The sequence below is a fragment of the Pelodiscus sinensis genome, chromosome 5, assembly GCF_052426305.1.
Source record: "Pelodiscus sinensis isolate ZL-2025 chromosome 5, ASM5242630v1, whole genome shotgun sequence".
NCBI classification, from domain to species: Eukaryota; Metazoa; Chordata; order Testudines; family Trionychidae; genus Pelodiscus; species Pelodiscus sinensis.
The window spans coordinates 69169326-69181407 of NC_143056.1; the positions used below are offsets into that span (position 1 = coordinate 69169326).

The following is a 12082-nucleotide window of genomic DNA, read 5'->3' on the forward strand; positions in this document are numbered from 1 at the left end:
CATCTTTCTTGACATTTTTTTCCTTATACTACCAGTTTTGCATTTGGTACTTTGAGAAATTTCTCCAATTGTACTACCTATCAGTACCTACAGGCCTGCTCAGCCTCTCTTCTAGTGAAAAAGAAACAATAGCGTATGTAGCTACTGATGTGTAAAATCAATTTAACCAGCTCTACAGAGAGAATCAAATATAGAGAGCAGGGGTGGGCAATAAAAAAAATGGCAGCCCCGCAGGCTCTGTTTACCTACTCCTCAGGTATCGGAGGATCACAGCTCTGGTTGGCTGCAAATTACTGTTCGCTGCCAGTGCAAGCGGTGGGAAGGGTTGCAGACTGGGATGCCACTTCCCGCCACTTGGTCGCTAATGGTGATTTGTGGCCAACAAGAGCTGCAATCCTTGGATCCCTGTGGAGGGGCAGGTAAACATGGAGGTGGGGACCCACCAGGGACTAATCCTGTGGACCAGATCTGACCTGTAGTATGGAATTTGCCCACCTCTGATATAGAGGATAATACATAAAGAACAAACTCCTATTTCTGCATATGTGAGGCATGTCCTTGTGAAGAGTGGAAGTTTGGTAGAAAATGTGATTATATGAACTCCCTCTTTTCATTGTTCTGGCAATTCAGTAGGCTTCGCTATTGGTCCAGTTTAGTTATTGATCCAGCTTGTAGCTGGGGCCATCTGTTAGTTCTGGTTTGTACAGCACCTAGTGCAAAGGGCCCTAGGCAATGCTTTGGGGATTACAGATGCTATGGTAATACAGAGCGTGACAGTTACATAAGAGAGGTATCAGAATAAAATGTTTCTTGCATACTGTAAATAGGAGGAGGGTATCTTGTCCTCTGGGAGCAGATACACTTAGACAAACATATATTGTACATTTATATCATGTGATGTACAATTCAGCTTTGGAAAATACCAGTTTTATAGCTTTCTGTTATATAATGTGGTGTCCAACTAATGATAAACAGGGTGGTGAGGCTATATGGACTAAATGACTTGGACAACTGGCCTGATATTATACTGAGTTACACTAGCATAACTGATACCAGAATCAGGCCAAAGCTGTGAGTGAAAGAGGTTTTGAAAGGTGCTCTGCCGCTGCTTTTAACTTTGCAAATATCTTCATGGAAACAACTTTCTCATAACCCTTCTCCTCCTCCTCATACCACCTATTTCAGCAGTCATTGGAATCATCAAGGCCTTCTTTTTCAATTAATTATGTGGAAGGCAGTGTCCTTAGTTAGGAGAGGTGAATGCAAAAGGGAAGTGAATTTCCCATCCTCCTTTTGGTTCATCTTCTCCCTTGCATTTCATTTATCTTTCCTTTCTCCCATGTTTGTAAGCAGTGAGCCAGCGATAACAGATACAGCAGCTGGACCTGCCCCTGCTTCAGCACAAATCTCCCTGCAACCAGATACGAAGCGAGATTGCTGAATGTAAAAATATCAGCCGCCTACCAAGTTGCATTTCTCTCATTGACAAATGGTGATCTCATCTTCCTTTTTAACCTGTTTAATCTCATCCTTCTGTTAGTGTTCAAGGGAGATACTGATCTGCTCTGGGACTGGTGGCATGTGTTACGCCGGCATTGCCTTGCTGCCTCTTCCAGTTCCATCCTCTTTCCTTCTTCCTTACTGAAGATCTAGCATGTTCAGAGGCTTCTTCTTTGCAAGATGGGGGTGGGGGAGGGGAAAGCAGATGCGAAATATGAATGCCTGGAGGCTAAATCTGAATTAACGAGTTGGGGCGGGCATGTGTGGTGCTAATTCAAAGGAAAATGCTGGTTTTCAGGGGGAAGGAAGAGCTAGAGAGACTCAATATGTTCAGTAGAGAGGTGGAAATAAAGTGATCCTCTGGAAGATGTTTGGAGCGGTGCAGTGGGGGAGGCTTTTGGACAGAGTGTACGTTTCTATAAATCAGAGCTTTCTGGGGATGCCCAAACACTCCTGTACATTTGAGAATTGAGAGCAAGTTTGCCATGACAGCGACCTTCATTTGAGCATAGGGTCAGAAGAGATTAAGAGATGTATTAAATAGCATGGCCTAAAAAATAAGGATGGGCAGACTTCCAAGAGGTTGAAAGTTCAATTAAAAAAGATACTTACAGGCAGTCCCCGGGTTACGTACAAGATAGGGACTGTAGGTTTGTTCTTAAGTTGAATTTGTATGTAAGTCGGAACTGGTACATATTGTAGGGGAAACTCTAGCCAAACATTTTTTTTAGTTTTGGATAGCATAGGGAAAGGTTAACTCCCCTCTAATGTTTGTTTTGCTGTCTGTTCCCCTGTTCAGAAGATTTCACATCTATTTCTGTCCCTGTGACAAACTCAGGACTAAAGGAGTAACTCATCAAATACCAAACAGCTCTGCACCATGCTTTGAGCTAATAGCTTTATTTCCACACACCACCCAGGGTTCTAGGAGGAGGGTCCTTTTTTTGCTAACACAATTAGGCCAGCACTTTGTTTGTTTTGGTGGAGTCTTTGTTTGCCCAGGGAGCCCAGCATGTATAGGGGGAGGAGGGGCGGAGAGGCTGCTTTTGTCTGCTGTTCGGCAGCCTGTTGCTCAGGGGAGGGGGCAGCCTGTTGCTGGCAGGGGGGGAGGGGGGAGGCGTGCAGGATGCGAGGCCGTGGGGGGGGGGCACTTTTCCTCTGCCCGGCAGCTCTGCGGGATCCCTGTCCCTGTGGCCAGCTGCTGCAGGCAGAGGCCAGTTGGAGCCGGCCGAAGAGGAGGAGGAGGTGGATTCTAGGACCCAGGTGAGCGAGCCCCGGGGACGCTGCTGCGCTCCGGGAGCCCGGCATGTATAGAGGGGAGGAGGGGCAGAGAGGCTGCTTTTGTCTGTTCGGCAGTCTGTTGCTCAGGGGAGGGGGCGTGGGGAGGCACTTTTCCTCTGCCCGGCAGCTCTGCGGGACCCCAGTCGGAGCCGGCCCGAGGAGGAGGAGGATCCTAGGACCCAGGTGAGCGAGCCCCGGGAATGCTGCTGCGCATGTGCGGGAGTTGCCTCACCCCGTTCGTATCTAGGGATCCGACGTAAGTCGGATCCACGTAAGTCTGGGACTGCCTGTATTCGATCTTGCTCAAGAGTTCAGATCTGCAAAACTGGGCAGGGAGCCTGGCAATCTCCTGAGGCCACTGTCCCTCATGTGGCTTCTGGTCAATGCAAAGAGAGTAAGAATGGCCTCTTCTTACAATTGGAGAGCTGAGATATGCAGTGAAAACATTTAAAAAATGGGCTCGTTGTTGTTCAAGTATTATGTGAAACCTATACAAAAATATGTAATTTTAGGCAAGAGTTCCCTCATCTTGGACCCTCTGTACCTGTGGAGAAAATAGCAGGAGGATTCCCCCCAGAAAGGAGTAAGCAAGGAAAGCATTCATTTCAGGCTCCCATCTGGTGGACCATATGTGTGTTCGTGGGTGGTTGGGAAAGAATCTGTCCCTGTCATCAAGTAATCAGGAGAATACCATTTGAACAAAGGTTTCTAGATGAAATCATAATTGACCAATTAGCGCTTACTTGGAAAAGGGATTTCCTTGCAATTATCCACGTCCAGCAGGGCAGAAATCCAAATCTGTTGTGGATTTGCTCTTCCAATTCATTAGGATTTTTTTTCACCATATACATAATTTTCAGGACCAGTTTTTTTTCCCCATTGCCACCTGCTAAGGATATGAAGATAATTGGTACTTCCTAGTGGCAGTGCAGAAATATCTGCATCCATATCACTGTGTATTGACCGTTGCATTTTTTTTTCCACTACAATACTTCCTCCCCTAAGGGTCCATTCTGGTTGCTATTTCCAGAGTGTGTGTCTGAATGTAGCTTTAGTCATTCCACATTTCCAGTATGTGTCCCTTTGTAATGCTACTAGGTAAGGGTCCCTAACTCTCCCCATGCATTGTTAGGGAACCTGGGCCTCTAACTTATGGCTGCAGGATCCAGTATGTGGCAGGTGCCTACAGGTATGTCTACAAATACTGCAATCATGCCTCCCAGTTACAGCCTAGACATATTATGAAAGTTAAATGTTTCAATACTAAGTTTAAATTCTCTTTGCGAATCTTAGTCTCTCAGGTATTCATTGCCCATCTGTGTGATGGGGACAGTGATGTTTCCCTACCTCCCAAGAATGCTGTGAAGATAAATATATTAAAGATTTATAATGGTCAAGCCTTATAAAGGACCACGCAAGCTAGAGTTCTATGTTGTTTTCTTCAATGATTTATCTACATAGTCAGGATATTTCTTGACTATTTGGCTTTGAAATTCATAACCATTTCAATAAGTATTTTAACGTGTGTGTGTGTGTGTGTGTGTGTGTGTGTGTGTGTGTGTGTGTGTGTGTGTGTAACACGTGTAAGATTTTCAGGTAGCCATCTGTCACTAGTTGGGTTTTGCTAATTAAAACTGTGGGTGGAGTGATGAGCTCTAGTCAAAAGAATGAGTGACAGTTGCTAATTCAAGAGCTTGCTCCCATTGCAAAGAGTCAGAGTAGAGTTTTAAGAGCCTAAGTCTGCTCTCATTAAATTCAATGAGAGTGGACTGGTCCTCAAAGTGGAGTTCAATTAAGAGCATTTCCATTCACCAGTCTAGCAAAAACTGGTGTACACACTGTAAAATTAGCATGCTTTGCAGAATCTCTGAGGAGAGAGAGGTGGAGGTGAAGAGCGACTGCTTGCATGGCAGGCAGCTGTAGCACTCGACTCTTATGAAAATTACATAGATTTATGCAGACATATTTTATATAAAATAATAGTTAGTACTGAGGTAGCGCTTTTAATCTTTAAAATTTTTTACAAATGCCCACCTCATGAAGGAGAAGAGCATTTTCCTTCGTGCTTTTGTTGCATTTGGGGAAATAGAACTAGTAAAATCTCATTCTGGGAATAAGGCAATATGCTGTGTTTATTGTGAATGCAGAATTTATTTACTGTCCCCGGCTACTAAAATTATCCACCACACATACACACTCACACACACCGTTCTATAGATGTGATATAATTACCAGCCACAGTTGCTAATGCTAGTCCACTGGCCAGGTGGTTTAAACATGAGGAGGGGGACTGGGTTGTTGGTGTGCATTGTTGCTTCTGGATGATGCTCGTAAAACCAAAAGACACAACACCATAGTTTTGCACCCACCTTTTTATATGTTTTACTCCATAGATCCTGTCCCACTGCCCAAAGACAGTGAACGACCATGAATCTTCTAGTTAACAGCAGGTGTGACTTATAAAATCCCATTCTAAATATTGGTTTGCAGTTCATGAAATTACATAACATCATATTAAAAGGGTGATTTCATTCTTCCACCTTACATTTTACAGGTGGGCAAACTGAGAGGTTTTCTTGATTTGCCAAGGCACAGATGGAATTGAAGTCAGCTCTGGCCCCCCAGGTTTTATTTATTCCACATTAAGGCCCAAGTATGAGTTTCATCAGTTGTGTGACACAATCTAATAAAGATTTGTAGCATCCAGAGCCTTTGCTTCACACATATTCTAGTCACTTATATTTTTCTCCAACAGCCATTGAAGATAATTTTGTATTTGAAAAGGTGGGAGGACAAAATATGGCTTGCGTATATGTCTCTGTCTGTCATTACACACAAATAAAGGCAGATCTCTGATTATGACATTCATCTTGACTGGAGAGGAAATGTAAGGGGGCTCATTTATGACTACACCAGTCATTGGATATCTGTCATCTCCTCACTCACAAAGATAAATGTCCTGTTGGAGATCATCTATCATGGTTCTTTTATTCATGATGATACATACAATGTAGCATACAGCTAACTGGACACTGTGTGCCTCTTGGGATCCTAATGACACCATGGGAACAATAGAGTGAAGCCTAAATTCTGTGCACGGAATTTGCCGTGTGATCATTTTATGTACTTGATAGCTCGCCCAAGTAGTTAGCAAGGAAAATGTTTTCCCCTTTATCTAAAATCTATGCTCTTACCAGAGACAGACTTTTGAAGTGTTCTGGCAAACTTTTATAAATGGGTCTCAGGACAAATTTGTTTAATTGAAGTTGCTGCTGTGACAAGTGCAGACTTTAGATTATAAGACTGTATAATAAAAGTGAGTACAGGAAACCCTTGCCATTAGCAGTGAATGCATTCCAGCATCTACTGTAAATGGCAAAATTTGTGAATACTGGGAGCCACAGCTCACAACGCCTATGGTGAGCTCCCCGCAGCTCCTGAACTCACTGGACCAGCTGAGAGCCAAGGGGAACTCACTGCAGCTGCTGGGAGCTGTGGGGAACTCACCATGGGGCGAGGAACCATAGTCAATTCCCTGTGGCTGCCAGCCACTGCTGTTCTCCCCAGGCCAGTCCAGGAGACCCATGAATATGCAGAACCATGAATAGCAATTCTGTGAATCACAAGGGTTCTATATAGTTCTGTCTTGCTGTATCATCTAGGAGTATGACATACACATCCATTTTCGAGTGCTTAAAATGTACCATGTTATGAAATGACCTTACAGGGAGACAGATATGCCAGGGGAACAAATTCATCCCTAGGATGGCTTGTCCCAGGAATGAGTGAATAGGATTTTTGTCAGTTTTATATGTGCTTCCATGCACCTTGGTGGCGGTGTCTTCTCTTCTCCATCTCTCCAGAACAGTCCTAATTAGAGATGAGTCTGAACTAAAACCAAACCTCTGTATCCCAAAACACCCCAAAGTTTGAGGAAGTTTGGATCTCCATGCAAACACTGTGACTATTCTCTGTTTTAGAGTTTACTGAATTACTCATCTCTGTTGAATCCCTGTCTCTATAATGGGCTCAACCAGAACCTAAATCTGAACTTTGGGAAGTTTTTAGATCCATATCAAAGTCTGAAGTTTCTTGCTTGGGTCCATCTCTAGTTATCACGGAATGGTCCATGCTGGAGAGACCATTACTGCCAAAGGCACTTGGCCAAAGCAGTACTGGGGGGGAGGACTTGGAGCTATAGTCACCCCAAAATTTGCCTGAGCTCTTTCAATAGCTACTCCCCCCAGTGCAAAGGTCAAACATTAAACAGAAATAAGGGTTGCAAGTATGGTATTGCTACCCATACTCCTCTTGTTGCTGCTGATAGCAGCGGTGCGTTCAGAGCTGGGTGCCTGACCAGCAGCTGCAGCTCTGAATATTAATCATGTCCAGGGCTGGTCTTAGTGAAAGTGGCATGGTGGGGAGGGGAGAGGAACCTCCTTGTACAGTGACTCCCTCTCTCCCCCAGGCTGGAGAGTAATGGGGACAGGAAGCAGGGAGGGGTAGTACAGATTTCTGCAGCCAGAGGTGGTTGCTGGAAATGGATCTCACCCAGCCCCAGCAATGGCCTGTTCAGGGGGAGGGAAAGTCCCATCCCTCCCCAGTTTGGCTGGGACTAGCAGCTAGAACCGGTGCCCCCAGTCTTGCCTCATCTGGCTCCAGGCCCAGTGCTCAGGGATTAAAGAGGCCTTGAGCTGGCTGTGTGTGATTGTGGAGGGGAGGTTTCGCTATGGTGGCTCCCCTCACCAGGCAACAGTGGCCTGGCTAGTTGCCCACTCCTAAGGCAAGCCCTGACCATGTCATCAATTCTGTTGCTGCAACTCATAACAACAGATGGATGGTTCCTGAGTGAAATGTCTTCTCTTTGTTGAGTAGTAGTTCAGTCTTTGTATATGTGTAATTTGTTTCATAATGTATGTCAGTTTTTTACTGGCTTAGTGGAAACCTTGAAAAACACTTGCCCCACATTGTATATTTAAGAAATTACATACAGCTTGATTTTTTTTTCCCTGCCTGTCAAATGATGGTTTTGTGCTTTATTGGCAGTAATTTGTTTATTCTGTGCTTTTTTCCCCATGATTTATTTATTTATTTATTGGCAGTTCATTTTAGCCAAATTGCTCTTGTTACTGTGGTTCATTTGGATGCATAACAGTCACAGAAAGCATGACATCATCCTCCCCCCACGTATGTTGGATTGGGCTTTGATTTTTGACTGGAATTGAAATGCAGGCTGGATTAGCTAGGGAAAACAGTGTGCTTAGTTTTGGCTGATTGTTTATTTTGCTCTAAATAGGAGTGTGTGTGTATTTTTGTTTTTGTGCGCAAATGGCTAATTTTAAAATACTATACAGTCCAATTTCCAATTTAGAGTGATTAGCTATTAGTATTATTTAACCAATATTTTTCCAGAAGTTTGCATTTGTTTTTAATGCTATTTGTTTATTAATTTAGTTGTGAAGTTGAAAACTGATCTGACTTTTGAGGAAAACATTGCATACATCTTTAAGTGTACATTGTTAAAAAAAATAAAGATGTGTGACCACAAGATGTATAGTGCTGCCCCCAACTCCCCAGTTTTCTGTCTAGCCCACCTCCGTCTCCCACCAGGAAGAGGCTGGTGATGTCTCTGGCACCTTGAGTCAGGTATTTGGGTGCCTAAAGACGCAGATAGGTACCTAAGGGGATTTTCAAAAGCATCTAGATGCCTAATTTCCATTGAAATTAATACGCAGTAAGTGCCTTTGAAAATTGGACTAGACACTATTGGTATCTTTAGGTACCTAAATAAATATAGATATCTGGCCCTTGGTGTCCAGACTGGAGAGATTTGAGTGTTCTGCCACTTAATGGAGTTCCTGGGATTAAACACTTCTTTGTGCTCTACAATTAGTTATAATGCTTGACATTTAAGGGATGTCCTGATGGTTAATAACTGGCTAGAGGAGTTGAAGGCCCAAGTTTTTCGTCTGTGAAATGTGTGTGCTGTTTTTGTTTTTGTTTTTTGAGGTGTGTGTGTCTTTTTTTGGTAGGGAACAAAGTGATAACAGTACTGATCTCTTACTAATACTTAACACTCTGGTTCAAGACACTGGGTCATAGTGTCTGCACTATGACTGCACCCATACCTTCTCATGAGAGAATCTTTCTACATATTTACATTGCTATGGGATCTGAGTACCTACAATCTGTGGTGCTTAGTGGGGACAGCTCACTTACTGGGATACATAGCTGGGAACTGAAGTCATGTGTTTAATAGGTTTTACAATAATTTTCAGTGGAGCAACGCCATGACCTCATGGAGGATAACGGAGATGGTTGGAAGCATTCTAAATTCTTGTGTGTATGAAGTGGAATTAAAGTTCAAGTGCAATTTTTTGGAAGTGCCTTCCATGTTAAAGGCTATAAAATTGTTCATTACATGAACTTTTAAAATTTCTATTTGCATGAATTTGTTTGATCCAGTAACGGCTTTTACTACATCTAAATTTATACAAATTAGAGACAATAAGTGTGAAATTACATATTGCCAAGTAATTATGTAATACAAAGTGACATCTTGGAGTGGATCAGTAATGTGCCATATTATGAAATGCTCCCACAGAGAAGAGAGACATATACACAATCCAGGGGGCTTTAAAGGCATTTTCTCCATCACTTTTTATCTCTCCAAAACAAGTCATAGCCACAAAGGAAAGTGGACAGTTTAAATTCTGGTTATTCTTATGCTGGAGAACGAAAGACAGTGAGAGGGAAAAGGGCCCAGGGAGCATTTCCCTCCTTCTTTTCCCTTGCATGTTCACTCTGGTGAGCTCAGGAAAAATGTTGCTCGGAGCACTTCCTGGGCACTAGGAGGACAGACTAATGTACTCCGTAGCACTCCAAGGCCATCAGGAGGCATTACCAATCTAATTTTGCAACGTGGCCAGAATCCTGTCCTGATTGCGTTCTTGTTACTTTTGTGCGGGGGAAGCACATTCTACAGCTTTTGAAGAGCTGCTGTTCAGTGCTCTCCTGCATGCACTCACTCCCCTGTGAAGCATTCTTTGTGTCGGCTCTGAGTCCCCACAGGCCAACTGCCTCAGACTACTAGAACACTGCATCCTCCACAGCAGCACTGACTCTATCCAATAGAAAACTAGCATTTGACACACAAGGCATAGAGAACACAATTGGCAAATCTTGTACACAAGTCCTTGTGATTTATGTTAGTTTATCCTTTCTGAAGCTTTTGTTATATGAAAACCACAGCTCCCTGTTGTTAGGAACATTCACTTACTGAGTTATTATTGGGGTAAAAATCCCATCTTAAAAATAGGCAAAGGTTCTTACCTACGGCACCAACAATATTTGGGAATCTTAATACTGGAACCACCTATTTTATTTTTCACTGTGTGTGTAATCTGCTTGCATTTTTCATGGTTTGCACTATGAACACAGAGTGGTCCATTTTCACTTTCCTTTTTGTTTTTGACTAAACATTTTCTAATTCTCATGCACTAGCCTAGTGCTGAAATGTGAGAGTCACAGATGCTGCCAAGGAACATTATTTACTTTTTCAGCAAAATCACATTCTGTGACTTGTGTCCTTGCTTAATTTGCAGTTTCCTTTTGAGACTGCCAACAGCCAACTCAAGTGGCGTGTGTGTGTAGAATTGTGAAAACACTCATGGTGGCTCTACATCACCATGTCACAAAAGTATTTTATCACTGCCACCTTCCAAATAATGTTGTCCAGTTTGAAATTTTAGGAATCTAGCTTTAATCCAGTCATGCAGTAATTGTGTGATATGGGCAGGGAAGGCTGTGTGGCATGACAAAATGTATTCACTTTACCTTCTAGGAAATGTAGTACAATGGAAGGAGATTCAAAGCTGGCAGCAAAGGGGACTGTGGTGGGGGGACCTTTACATGAGACAGAAAATGGGGATGAAGGAGAAACTAGTATTTCAGGGAATCTATATGCCCAAATATCCCATAGGCTACATCTACACTGGCCCCTTCTTCGGAAGGGGCATGCTAATTTTGAATGTGGGAATAGGGAAATCCGCGGGGGATTTAAATATCCCCCGCGGGATTTAAATAAACATGGTGGGATTTAAATAAAAAGTTAAATAAACTTTGAAGTAGGAATAAGAGATCCTCCGGAATAGGGCTTTATTCCGGAGGATCGGGCCAGTCTAGATGCTTTTTTCCAGCTTTTCCCAAAGCCGGAAAAAAAGCGGTGGCCATGTTTATTTAAATCCCGCGGGGGATATTTAAATCCCCCGTGGATTTCCCTATTCCCACATTCAAAATTAGCATGCCCCTTCCAAAGAAGGGGCCAGTGTAGACACAGCTATAGTGTCCAACCAGTTCTGAAGCAAACTAGCTACACTCAACTGGCCAAACAGCCACATGTGGCTAGTGTAATGGACACCACAGCTCTAAGCTAAGCTAATGTGACAACATAAATCAGCACAGCCTTTAGACACTTCTTAGTAAGTCACAGTTTACACTGGGGAGTTGGGTTTCCCCTTCCATTCTGAAAAGTGATTCCCTCTTTGGAAGCTTAGAGATGGATACTGATTTTGCAATAGTGCACTTCATACAATGGCACCGATCCAACCCCTTAAAAGTCACTGATGAGGCATTTTGAATGTGAGCCATCCAAGCCAGCATGGAGAATATCTTTCTCAGGCATGAGTCCAGCATGGAAGACAGACCTTCAGAATTCTTTCTAAGTACATTTCCACTCTCAGCTTTCCCCAAGACTTTGCCAGTTATACCATCTGAACAGGTGCACGTGCTCATGCCAAGAGAATGAGGACCTGGAAGACTAGAGGATGGGATGTCTCTATGTGAAATTAAAGCATTTGGCCCTGATTTTAGTCTCAGTAATACGGGTGTAAAATAAACGCGAGAGGAGAATTTGGCCCTTTTTGTTATATCCTGTGCGGACTGTAGGGTTTTGGCTTTTATCAAAATGTCATTCAATAACAAATAAGTGTGTAGGCCTTGGGGGGCCCGGCCCTATTGCTGCTGTTAGGTTGTCTTTGTATAAGTACGGTGCCATGGAATCTCGACTACAAATGATCGATGGTGGAAGTGGTAGTTCTGGTATGTGAATCTCAGGAATCTCTAATGGCTGGGCCTTATCTAGGCATGAAGAAAAACTTACTTCAGCTTTTTCAAAGATTGATGGAAATGATAACACAGGGAAAGAGTTTCAAAGTCCTAAACAGCATTTTTATGCCAAACACCCCTTGATGCCCTGCACATTCTTCTCCCATTATTTAACATATGGCTTCAGGCAGAGTAC

The 12082-nt window shown here is 43.2% G+C and overlaps 1 protein-coding gene across 1 annotated transcript in view; it reads left to right on the top strand.

Annotated features, from left to right (window-relative positions):
• LOC102459020 (deubiquitinase DESI2-like) overlaps window positions 1-12082 on the top strand; it is a 65449-nt gene that overhangs the window by 15622 nt on the left and 37745 nt on the right. The window lies entirely within an intron of this gene.